Source organism: Lissotriton vulgaris, chromosome 1_1, assembly GCF_964263255.1.
Source record: "Lissotriton vulgaris chromosome 1_1, aLisVul1.2, whole genome shotgun sequence".
In the NCBI taxonomy this organism is placed as follows: Eukaryota; Metazoa; Chordata; class Amphibia; order Caudata; family Salamandridae; genus Lissotriton; species Lissotriton vulgaris.
In genome coordinates this window covers 1,104,082,473-1,104,095,620 of record NC_141685.1, presented here as the reverse complement: position 1 = coordinate 1,104,095,620, position 13,148 = coordinate 1,104,082,473, and positions in this window count along the sequence as shown.

Sequence of the window (13,148 nt, the reverse complement as noted above, 5' to 3'; positions counted from 1 at the left end):
CAGTGCTCCAAGCTCCAAAAATGCTGAAAAACTTACAATCAATTCTAGGCTTCCTGAATTTCGGAAGAACTTACATTCTAAACTACGCAGAGAGTGTTAAACCTCTCTATGAATTAATAAAACCTGATTTCAAACCAATTAATTAGACACAGAAACACACAGAAATTTTACGTTCAATACAAACAGACATGTTAACTAAACAAAACTGCAAACACGCGTAAACGAACGCAACCTTGTAATCCGAGTCATCCCAGGAAGATGCGGATTTACGTACCTGACGTACCTGACCTCTAATGAGGGAGAAACTGTACCAATAGCTTACAAATCACACTTGTACACACAAGCTGAAATGAAATTCAGTTCTACTAAAAAAATTCTGACTGCTGTTCAAACTGCTGTAGCAAAAGAAAGAGCCCTAGCCCAAGGGAATCGCATATCTATTTTTACTGCAGAATCAGCCCTTGAAGCGGTAACAAGACCGAGCATGCCCAATGCAATGGCCTTACACGCTTTTGATCCCAAAATGAAAAAACTAGAACATCTAGAATACGAATATGAATATCCTCTGCCGACCGAAATTCTGCCTCTCGAACAGTAGGCCTGCGTAATTTACACAGGCAGATCAGCGCAACATTGGATTGTGGAAAAACAAGTATACAATGTAGCATGTGCAGCATGTGCGATTGTAAAAGGTCGCTGGCGCATAGGTAAATTCAGACCAATGGTCCCTAAAACTCAATCACTCAGAAACTGTACAGCTCAGCAAGCTGAACTACAGGCTTTAAAGATGGCGCTTGTAAATACCGATCGCGAATTCCCCACACTAATAGTGTGCGATTCGTATTACTGCGTCCAGTCTTACAATGAAAACTTGCAGATCTGGGTTCAAAACGGTTTCAAAGAAGCGAAAGGTGGCACAATAAAGCATAAAAAGCTATGGGAACAAGTAGTTCTTTTACAGAAAGAACTACAAAAGACTCACGTGATACATAGGCTGAGTCATCACGTGATGGTGTTCACGTTGCAGAGAATTTATTGTCTGATAAAGCCATTAAGGCAGCTGTTCAACCGGCTTCCGTAGCAACAATAAAGCGTTCAAAAAAATGAATAGATGGAGAAACTATGCTGGCAGTAAAAGCCTCATTGGAAGGCAACTATGCGGCATTACCTCTAAATTATCCACTCGATAATACATACATAATTGATGCAAACTCAGTTCCTTTTGCTCAAATCCCTGGAGTGGGGGACAGAGTAATTCCAAACAGGAACCGGAGAGCTTACTTGATTCAAGAAGCACACATGGGAATGGGTCTGAGGCACCAAGAGATCTTAAAATCTCTAATAGACTTACAATCGGAGAACTGGTGGCCGGGAATGAGCGAGCAAGTTTATAACTTTGCAATAGATTGTCAGGACTGCAATAGAGATCGCAGTTGTGAACCGGACCAGATATCTGACTCTAGCACAGTAAGACCAGCCCAGACACCTCTATTAGACAGCATTAGACTATCTACACGCAGGCGTCCAAATGCGACCCCTTAAATATTAAGACAAGATTAATTTGGATGTGGCCCCAGCGCTCGGCTGACGCCAGAACTGTTTTAAAAGATTTGTGAGTCTTTATTGGCACACATGCAATTGGCACGCTACATTCTGACCAGGGTCCTGCGTTTAGCTCTCGAACTTACAAGGAGGCCATGGCCAGCTTGGGCATTGCATTAAGGAACTCTTGTCCCTTCCATCCTGAGGAAAATGCTGCAGTGGAGAGAAAAAACTGTGACATAAAGCAATCTATAACAGCGAGGGTATTTGGTTCGGGTGATGGGTGGGTCAAACATCTAATAAGTGTCCAACGTAGTCTTAATAATCTACTAAGACATTCTCTGGGTGGAATCACTCCGTATGAACTTTTGTTTGGTACTAGAATGTTGATCGAAGACCTCGACCGTCATACTTCAGTGGTGGAACAAAAAACCTTTGATATCAAAGATCGTTTGGTTGTTTAACAGGACTTAAATGAAACAAGAAGAAGTCTAAGTTACACAAAGCAAAAGCCGACGACCACTGAAGAAAAACGCCTGTCCCAGCAAGACCTGTCTGGATTCCAAAGATTGGGGATCTGGTCAGAGAAAAGATTGCGGTGAAGAAAGAATTTGGGCCTTCTTACAGAAAAGCAGTACTTGTTTTAGCAATTCAAGGAACAAGATCAGTAGTACTACCGCCACTTGCTGGTAAAAAGGGGACAGAGTTGTATCAATCGACCTGGTAACACCACAATCATGTGGCCAATAATAAGTAGTAGGCCCAGTGGACTCCCAAGATGTAATAGAAGACCAAACCTTGCTATAATTCAAGAGGTTCAAACTGAGAGACTAATCACTTTTGATAAACCTGTAGTGAAAAAAGAAGGTCTATGCAACAAAGCCATGGAAATTCTGCCTCTTGAAACCCAAATTGCAACAGTTCGTCAAGAAACACCGGTCTACAATGATGTAGCCTCGGACTATACTAATATGACAAAGGAAGATGCAAATCCAAAGATTAATGAAAATCCTGAAGCAATTCCAACAATTGATAGAACTGCATCTGGCTACGTTATCAATTTAGATGACTTTTCTGAAGATCCAAGTGAACATGAAGAAAAGCCAGCAAACAAAACTTTCAAAGAAAAAATTACAGAACTCTTTCATCAACTTAGAGAAACATATCTGATTTCACCATGGATTGAATTGTGGATTGTTTTAGGTGTACTTTTCCTCCTGCTCTGGCTAATTTTGGTTTTAAGCTTGGGAAGAATGATTGATGGAAAATACAGTACAATGGACACAGCAAGTCAGAACATCAACTTGGTTCTAAAGCCTCACAGATCTTCTCACATTGAAAAAAGAGAACTATCATCAGTAAACATCACAGCCATTCCTATACCTGGTGGTGTAGCATGGGACAATACTGATCACGACATCTATGGTCCGGTTGAACTATTAAAATATCCACATCAGTTCAAGGTTTCTTTAAGTGACTTTTTATCACCGAACACTTTCTCTGATGATTGGGACTTTGAAACTATTAATAACATGATGTCAGATTTAGAAATGTCAGCAAACTTTACAGAACATGATTATTTAGAAGGTTCATCAGATTGTGAAGAAAAGTATTGCTTTAATCATTATGGGCACCACTATTTGCATAAATCTGCTAATCCTAGAAATGTTTTTACTTATAATCAATGGGAACATTGTCCAACACCGCCTAAAGGCAGCTCGAAAGCATTTTATGAGAAAATCCCATACTTCTCAGGGTTTAATAACACTAATCCAGAAACATTTTATTTTAAAATTATGAATAAGACAGGAATGAAAAACATGTTGACAAATACTAAACTGATTTATTCTTCAAAATGTTATACACAATTGTCTACATTTGCTTTTGAATTTTGGAAAAACAACATTGAGACAAAAACTGTATGGGGTGCAAAAGACTGGCAGGTACAAGGTTTAGAATCATTATTCAGAGCCTGCATGATCCCAGAACAAATAATGTTCCTGAATGATACCATTCAACAAACAACCTGTCTTGGCCTAGCCAAGATAAAAGATTTAAACAAACCGTCTATACCAAAACCCATACCTGATAGTAATAGCACTACAGATAAGGAGATAGACGTATCCCATATTTTACACCAAAACAGAACTAATCCTGATTGGAAAAAATGGTTGATCTGGCCCACAGACACTAATAACTGTCAAGATAGATTCCTGAACAAAACACAGGGGTTCACACAGAACAGGCCAGACCCAAGATATTCCCAGAGATAACATCCAGGGATAATAACAACATACAGTGTAGGGAAACTTTGCTTCGAATGGCTACAGAAATCCACACTACCTGAAATTAAGCAACACTTGACCTTACTTAAAGAAGGCGTTGACTTGCAAGATTTCTTATTGGGACCTCGCAAACAGCGTCAAAAACGTTTCATATACACCGGCATATATGCTGCTTACAACGAAGCTTGAAAAGTAACGCAAATTGACACTGCTGAAAAAATACGAGAAATTGATCGTATTAATTTGAAAAAAACACTGTCTGTAGTGGACAATGGGTTAAAAACTTTGTCCTCCAGAATTTATTCTTTGGACAGCATTGTATCATCTGCTATTGATATAATAGAACAGGATATGCTAATGTTACAACATGGCCAGTCCCAATTACGTTCTATTGTACAGTTAGGCTGGACGTTACAAAGTCTCCATTCAGGCTACATGCCATGGCGTGTAATCAACACAACGTCATTATTTTCTATCTTTAACCTTACAGATAAACAAATCTCTTTGGCACAAAAAGGAGCAGACTATACGGTGCAGAGCATTGAAAAACTAGAAAGATTACCATTGACAGTTTCCGAAAAACCTGTCATTGAATGGATAATACATGGCACCATAGCAATTCCGATAACAATTTTTCAGTTTCAATATTGCCAAAAGCACATCCCAGCGGGCCTATATGAAAGGTTGGGTAAAGGGTACATCAAGTCAACCTGGAATTTACCTTACACACATAGATGTTGGAGTGGGGGTAAAAAAGAGGTATTTCTTAGTGGTAACAACTGTAAAAACTCACTAAGTGGTAAACTTCTGTGTCAAGAAATTAACTTGCATGGCGCCTGCGAGGGTTCATCAAATGACCTTTCATGCCACCTGCATGGTACCCCTGCCACACAAATTGAGCCTTTTTTCAGACAACTTTCCAACGGCAGTTACGTTATGTTAAGTAACCACAGCTGTTGTGGCATGTTGCCAGGAATGGCCTATCTCGTTAGTGTTACATCCACGGTCACTTGCTGTATGCAAGTATTGTATCCAAACAGCAAACCAGACAAGGAGGCAACGATATGGCCTTCATTGAATATCTCTTCAATTCGAATTGATACTTTAAGCAGAATAAAGTCCATTCTGTTACAAAAAACTGTGCCTTTGACCTCCTCTAAAGAAACGTATGATCTGCAACTCGCAAGGTCGGCAGCAGAGATACATGCATTATTATCAACAAATTGCCCCGTGCATTTCGTAGAAATGTTAAGTCAAATCCTGAACATGTCCGATACCAGTGGCATCGCACATGTATTTAAGACAATTTTTTCGGGACTGTTAGCACCCTTTGAAGCAGCCCTGAGCATCTTCCCAAATTTCGTGCACTCTGTGTTCAGCGGCCTGCCTCTCATCTTGGGACTCGTAGCAGGAATCTTATTTTTGTTCCTTCTGCTCTGATATGGCAAGTCCAGTCACAAGCAAAACTCAGGTTACAATGGAAGAAACGCTCCTGCGATGCGATACCGAGATAGGATTACTAAAGTTCTCGGTTTGGCTCGGCTAAGAAATCTGAAAACCACCTGGTTCCTTTCATTCAGATCAATCTGGCAAGATTGCATCCTACCTGTTCTACGATGCCTACTCTGCAGTTAAGAATGCGTGTTAGACGTCTGTCTCACACTCCCATCAGCAGTACCGAAGGATGTCGATACTTTGCTTGGTTCGGTAACGGCTCATGCAACGTGTTGACCCCGGCGGATACATATTCTGATGACGGCATTCGTTGAGACCTCACAGCTACAAGCTGGGAGTGAGGTACGAGATGAAAGTGGCACCCAGGTACAACCTTCTGTGACCATTGCTGATCTAGACAACGATGACGGCAATGCATCTCACATATGCACTATTTTCATTTTTTCTGACATGGTCCAACTTTCACCTACTGTAGTAGACGAATTCTTTGCCAACCTATCCGAGTTAATGTTCTCTCCTAACAACGAGAATAACTTTTGAAAACAGTACCATGCAGCGTTCCCTGAACTTTGAATTTGGCCTTCAGTTTTTGATAAACAGAACTTCTAAAAAACTTTGGAAATATTTTATCCCCAAACGAAAATATTTTTTCCCCGTTCCCAAAATATTTACTTTTTTTGGCACATGATACTCTGCTTAAAGTAGAACTATTCTTAGAGAACAAGATTTCTATTTTGAAACTCTAGAGACGATATTTTCACTTAGCCTCTAGCACATGTACAGTCTTGTATATATATGTGACAAAATGGTCTCGACCTTCTCTTCTGTATTGAGAGCCACTTCATAAATGTAAATTTCGTGATTCATTCAGTCAACATCTCAATGTACAATATATGCATTATCTGAATGATACCACTGCTTACAAAAACGTACAGTATAATACTCATTTTTCGTGTACATACAATTTCAAATGCATTTCATGTATTTTGGGGTGGGATGGAAAACACATGCATAGATATGTTTTAAATTGCTCAGCATTTAGTAATGATGGACATTATACGTGGAGTGGGAGTTGTAGACGAATCTAGGACCCTAGTTAATATTCCCGATTTATGCCCTTATGTGGTTATATCAAATCATATCCTTATATAGGCATAAGAATCATACCCATATTAGGACATAGACAATGCAGTCCAAATACGGCAAGGCTACTCCCATAGACTCCTAGAAAGCACAATGTGATCTTGTATAAACCAAGCCTCCAGCAGCCCGGGACTTCCCCCTGCTTCTGTATTGATTTGTCAAAGAACTCCTGGAGTCCTGAAAGAACTGCGAGTTCTTAGTGACGTCTTATGTCCAACTTTACGTCAAACTCGGCACCTTCCAGGTATAAATATACTAGCATTTGCCCTAGCAAAACACACAGTGGTTTGGAGCAGATCGACTAACTACTTGCCCGACCCACTGCTGTAGCACGTGCTGAAGGAAGCCGACCCTCCCGCTGACGAACTGAGAGAGACTCTGTCTTTTCTCCTGCAGAGAAATCCAGCTCCAGCGTTTCCCTGCTACCCTTGCGGGTTGCTGTGAGATCGAGTCCTGAGAGAGAGATACAAGACCTCCCACATTCTAAAACCAGGTACGGAGCTGATTAGACCCTTAGAGAATTCTTGTTTTAGATTCTTGGCAGAAACTATTTAACTTTAAACTACTTCTCCCGTACTTCTTCCCATGTACTAGGCTTAGGTTAGGTACACCGGGGTAGGCTTATCTTAGAAGCACCTGTTGAGTACGTTTAGTCATTATTTTATCATTGTATGTATTTTATCCATTTTAAGTATCTTATGGCTTAGAAACCATATAAATGCTTTTACAGTATTATTTCAAAATACTTCTTTTCCTGTAGTTCTTTACTTTATGACAAGTATTGCGATTGTAGCAATTCACTTCTCTTGCATGAGAAAGAAGACTGCTCAATAAATAGCCTCTTTTATTGAAAACGCCTGTCTCTCTGTTTCTCTGCACTTCTGGTGAAACTAAGCATGCACGATTGACTAGGTGAAATAGCTATTTATTGTTTCCGTGACTCTGGAGATATAGTCCTTATTCTTGGGGGAGCAAAGGTGTCATGATTATGCGGTTGTCAGACACTAATCCCTTCTTGTGTATTCGAGAAAGTTTCTAGTGACCTCTGAGCTAGCTGGAATTCATAATTAAGTCTAACATATTCCATAGAGACCTAGTCGACCTAAGTCCTACGTCTAAACTATCGTTTATGTTAATTCAATGCGCAGAGCCTATTGGGAATATATGAACTAAACTACAGTACGTTGCGCTGACGCATTTTCTTGAGCTTTCGATTTACCACTTACTTATTTGTTTGCTAAGCAGGTTGGACAGTGGCCTTTGTCCAGTAAGCTACTGCTTACTATAGAGGTGATTATCGATCTTAGTTTTCATGCACTCAACCGCCTTGCATAGTAGTTGAACAATTGAGGTCAGGTCAGTTCGACCATCCTCAATTGGTACAAGAAAATTAGGCACACCACCCAAAATTAGCTCTTTGCCACCCCGGGAAGCATCAGGCTCACATACCTCAATTAGCTCATCAATGCGATCCATAACGCAGTTTGTCCCCGCATGTGTGGCTAATTTTCTTGCCTTCCTTGCTTTTTTCCCCTTGGTCAGCATACTTGTGCCCTTGCCCCCTCCCTCCATGAATTTCCTTTTCCCCATGATGTGGATCTTTTTTTTAGGCACTTAAACTTTTAGTGCCAAACAGTATTGGTATTGCTTAAGTCACTTTTAGACACTTTCAAAACATCAACAGTACCTTGGAGTCAATGAGAAAAGGGGGTGGCCCAGCCCAGCCTCTTTCAGCCACTGACGGGCAAAGACGGGCTTGCCCTTGGCCCGGGCTTTGCCCGGGCGCTGCCTGCGCGCGTCCCGCTGATCCAGGGCCTGATTATGTCTAGGTTAGACTTCAGCAATGCGATCTACCTCGGGGCCCCTGAGAGCACTCTGAACAGACTCCAACAAGTTCAGAATGCGGCAGCACGAATGCTCTACAACATCCCTATGTCTCGTTCTGCTAAACCAGCACTGAGGACACTACACTGGCTTCCAATACGGGAAAGAGTGAAATTTAAATCCCTATGCCTTGCACACAAAATCTTGCAAGGCAAAGGCTCCCCCGTCCTTCAGAAGATGGTGATCCCGTATAAAGCGAGCAGAGCTTTACGCTCAGACCAGCAACACCTGACTGTTGTCCCTAGGGTAAAAAAGGCCCGATCAGGAGGAAGGAGATTCTCAGTCAACGTTGCCACCCTCTGGAATGCCCTCCCCCTATGTTTACGCGCAGAACCATGTCTACTGCGCTTCCGAAAACAACTTAAAACTCTCCTCTTCTGTTAATCTTCTGTTCTTGCTATTTCTGACACTTGCTGGTGGCTAAGCGCTGGGATGCTCTAGGGCATAGGTACTCACAAAATTTCTCACGGGGGCCAAATTTACAGTGTAGTTTGTGGCCGAGGGCCGCACTGGTGGGGGCGGGGTCAGTGGGGGAGGGGGTGGGTCTAGAGCAAAATAAAAACTGTGACCATGAGGTTGAACATAGGCACCTGCAGCGGACGCCTTCGTCCACTGAACCACCAGACCGGCACACACACATTTCTCTCTCTCTCTCTCTCTCTCTCTCTCTCTCTCTCTCTCTCACACCCACACCCTCGGTCACCCTCACTCTGACTGTCTCTCTCTCTCTCTGTCTCACTCCCTCTCTCTCTCTCACCCTCTCCCTCCCTCTGTCTGTCTCTCTCTGGCTCACTCCCTCCCTCTGTCTCTGTCTCCCTCTGTCTGTCACCCTCTTTCAACCTACCTCTGTCTCTCTCCCTGTCTCCCTCTCTCTGTCTCCCTCCCTCTGTCTCCGTCTCCCTCTGTCTCCGTCTCCCTCCCTCTGTCTCCGTCTCCCTCCCTCTGTCTCCGTCTCCCTCCCTCTGTCTCCGTCTCCCTCCCTCTCCGTCTCCTTCCCTCTGTCTCCTTCCCTCCCTCTGTCTCCCTCCCTCTGTCTCCCGCTCTCTGTCTCCCTCCCTCTGTCTCCCGCTCTCTGTCTCCCGCTCTCTGTCTCCCGCTCTCTGTCTCCCTCTCTCTGTCTCCCTCTCTCTGTCTGCCTCAGTCTTACTCTCCTTCCCTCTGTCTGCTTCCCTCTGTCTCCCTCCCTCTGTCACCCTCTTTAACCTCCCTCTGTCTCTCTCCCTCTGTCTCCCACCCTCTGTCTCCCACCCTCTGTCTCCCACCCTCTGTCTCAGTCTCCCTCTGGTTCAGTCTCCCTCCCTCTGTCTCCCTTCCTCTGTCTCCCTCCCTCTGTCTCCCTCCCTCTGTCTCACTCCCTCTGTCTCACTCCCTCTGTCTCACTCCCTCTGTCTCACTCCCTCTGTATGACTGACTCTGTCTCACTCTCCCTCACTCCCTCTGTCCCACTCTCCTTCCCTCTGTCTGCTTCCCTCTGTCTCCCTCCCTCTGTCACCCTCTTTAACCTCCCTCTGTCTCCCACCCTCTGTCTCCCACCCTCTGTCTCCCACCCTCTGTCTCCCTCTCCCTCCCTCTGTCTCAGTCTCCCTCTGGCTCAGTCTCCCTCCCTCTGTCTCCCTCCCTCTGTCTCCCTCCCTCTGCCTCCCTCCCTCTGTCTCTCTCCCTCTGTCTCCCACCCTCTGTCTCCCGCTCCCACCCTCTGTCTCCCACCCTCTGTCTCCCTCTCCCTCTCCCTCTCCCTCCCTCTGTCTCAGTCTCCCCCTGGCTCAGTCTCCCTCCCTCTGTCTCCCTTCCTCTGTCTCCCTCCCTCTGTCTCACTCCCTCTGTCTCACTCCCTCTGTCTCACTCCCTCTGTCTCCCTCCCTCTGTCTGACTCCCTCTGTCTGACTCCCTCTGTCTGACTCCCTCTGTCTGACTCCCTCTGTCTCTCTCCCTCTGTCTCTCTCCCTCTGTCTCTCTCCCTCTGTCTCCCACCCTCTGTCTCCCGCTCCCTCCCTCTGTCTCCCTCTCCCTCCCTCTGTCTCCCTCCCTCTGTCTCACTCTCTCTCACTCCCTCTGTCTTACTCTCCTTCCCTCTGTCTGCTTCCCTCTGTCTGCTTCCCTCTGTCTCCCTCCCTCTGTCACCCTCTTTAACCTCCCTCTGTCAACCTCCCTCTGTCTCCCACCCTCTGTCTCCCACCCTCTGTCTCCCTCTCCCTCTTTCTATCTCCCTTCCTCTGTCTCCCTCCCTCTGTCTCCCTCCCTCTGTCTCCCTCCCTCTCTCTCTCCGTCTCCCTCCCTCTCTGTCTCCCTCCCTCTGCCTCTCTCCCCCCCCCCTCCCCCTCCCTCCCGCTCCCTCCCTCTGTCACCTCACCTGGCGTGTGTGTGTGTCAGCCAGGGCTGAGGCAGCTTGCGGGCTGCACCCGAGTACTTCACCACAGGTCTTTAATAGACCACTTACTTGTTAATGAGGCTTTGTTGTATTTTGCCTCTTTTTAGCGCCCCTGAATCTCCACTCTGACCTTCTCTGGAATAGCCCGGCCCCCACAGAGTGCTGCTGCAACCTCAGTGTTTGTGGACACTCTTTACATTTAAAAAAAAAAAACACACGGTGAAAGGGTCCGTCAATCCCCGCCCAGCACGAGGGCACAGCTCGGCAGAAAGAGGCCCTGGCACCGGGCGCTTTCAAAGGCTCCACTGAGAGGCCCTCAGCGCCCCACAGGGCTGCTGCCAGCCGAGGCTCTCACAAAAACAAACACAGCTTTTGGAGGGCGACGCGAATCATTTAATGTGCGTCTCGCTCGCTTCTCTAACACTCACTGCAAAGCAATAATCGTGCACACGGCAGGGTGGCCAGGGGTTCCACACACAGTGGGTATTACAGATGTCTGCATGGTCCGCTGGCCGCAGCGGAAGGCTTGCCGGGCCGCCGCTGGCCCGCGGGCCGTACTATGAGTACCCCTGCTCTAGGGTAACCGGGCGCTGTACAAAACCGATTTAATAATAATAATAATTTCAATATAAAACATATCTCCCTTATAAACAAGCTGTACAAAACGACCAAGCTGATTAATTTACCTAATACATAATATGAAATCAAAAAAGTGGTAGAAAATTGCCACAACAGATAAAATTATGTTGAATCTCTATGGATCGGAGAGGGCTGGGTGGCATAGATTAGAATTTGTTACAAAGTAAGTCAAATCAATTGGAAGTCTGAATATTATAGCCACTCACTCCGAGGCCGCTTCTGCCCATCGAAAGGTTACTCTCTACATTTGATCTTGGTTGGGGGAGGTATGATGCTCTAGGGTAAAAGTCACACAGTTCCCAGGTGTGTATTGGGCCGTCTCCTATTTGTTGCTGCCAGGTTTGAAGATGTGGGACGACGTGTTTATTTCTGAAATTTATTAATACCAGGTCACCAGGTATATCTTTTCGAAGGGGACCTAGCCAGCCCACCCTTCTAACATTTCGTATTCTTCCATCAATATTAGGTGGCAAGGGTCTATTTTTTGTTAACCAGAACACAACCTTATTTCTTAAGTCCTGTTGTCTTTCAGTTTTTCCGTCTGTAAGTGCTGGCACTCCAGAGAGGACGCACACAAACGGAGCAGCCTCCGGCGGTAAATGTATGTGATTAGTTTTTTGTGACATATTCCCGTGGTTAGGAACTGTCCCTTTATGGAATGCGGGTTCTTTGTCAGCCCTACTCTGGAGGAGGAGCTCTGTGCTATTATGGATTTTGTGGTTACTTTCGGAGTATTTGAGGATAACATATGTGAGGCTACTGGTTGATTTTGGACAATGTTACTTTGAGCATTTGTTATGGGCACTTCAGTGGCAGATAAAAACTGTGTTTGGTTGGGTCCTGCCATACTTTTTAAGAGTAGCGAGTTTGCCTTAGTCATTTCCTCTGCATCCGTAAGCCTATCCCCTAAGTTATTCATTCGTTCTATCAAGGGGGTTATGATAGAGTTGATGATGATTTCTATCTGGGCCAATAGAGTTGCCCGGGTAGAGGGTGCAGAAGTTTCCCGTTTCGCAAATACCTTACATGTCTTAGGGGTGATGGTGATGGGCAATGGAGGGCTTAAGTACAGTTTTTGTTGCTTTGCTTGACTCCCCGTGTGTTTATCCCCATTTCGCTTTCTTTTAACAGAGGGCTCCTGAGGGAACACTATAGATTGCGTGTTAACTTTTGCTGGTAGTAAAAGGGGAGTACCCAGCAAACTTTCATTTAGTTGGGATGGTGTACTAGGCTGGGGACCTGTGATTATTGTAGGGCAGATAGGAGCACTAGATTGCTCGATTCTCGATTCCACAGGAGCATACATAGATTTACATAATTTATTTAGTTCCTCCAACAATGATGAGTTTTGTGCTACGTCAACTGTCTGTGAGGGAGATCGCTTACTGAAAGTGTTATCTGTAGACAGACGTTGTTCTGTTCTCTCTATTTCCCGAACAATGGGTGATGTTGCCCTACTTAGGTAGTGGTCTAACGTCCCCTTGGCCGAGTCCCTCTGAGAGGATAGTATTTTTGGGCACCCCCTTGCATGTCATAATGTAACTGGCTTTTGTGTATTTAGCACGGGAACAGCAACAAACACCTAGAAGCACCTAAAATGTTTGTGCATCACAGTATGGTTTCCCTTGGGAAGGGCCAGAATATTCCTATGGATAGTCTTCGGTTCTCTTTACCTCCTTTTGTTGCAAGGCCAAGGGGGGTGGCCCGACCCGGCCTCCTCAGGCCTAAGATGGCCTTAGATGGTCACGCCCTTGTCCCGGCCTTAACCCGGCGCCGCCCGCGCGCGTCCCGTGACGCCGAAGGAGCCTTCAAAGTTAAAGTGCCTCCGGGCG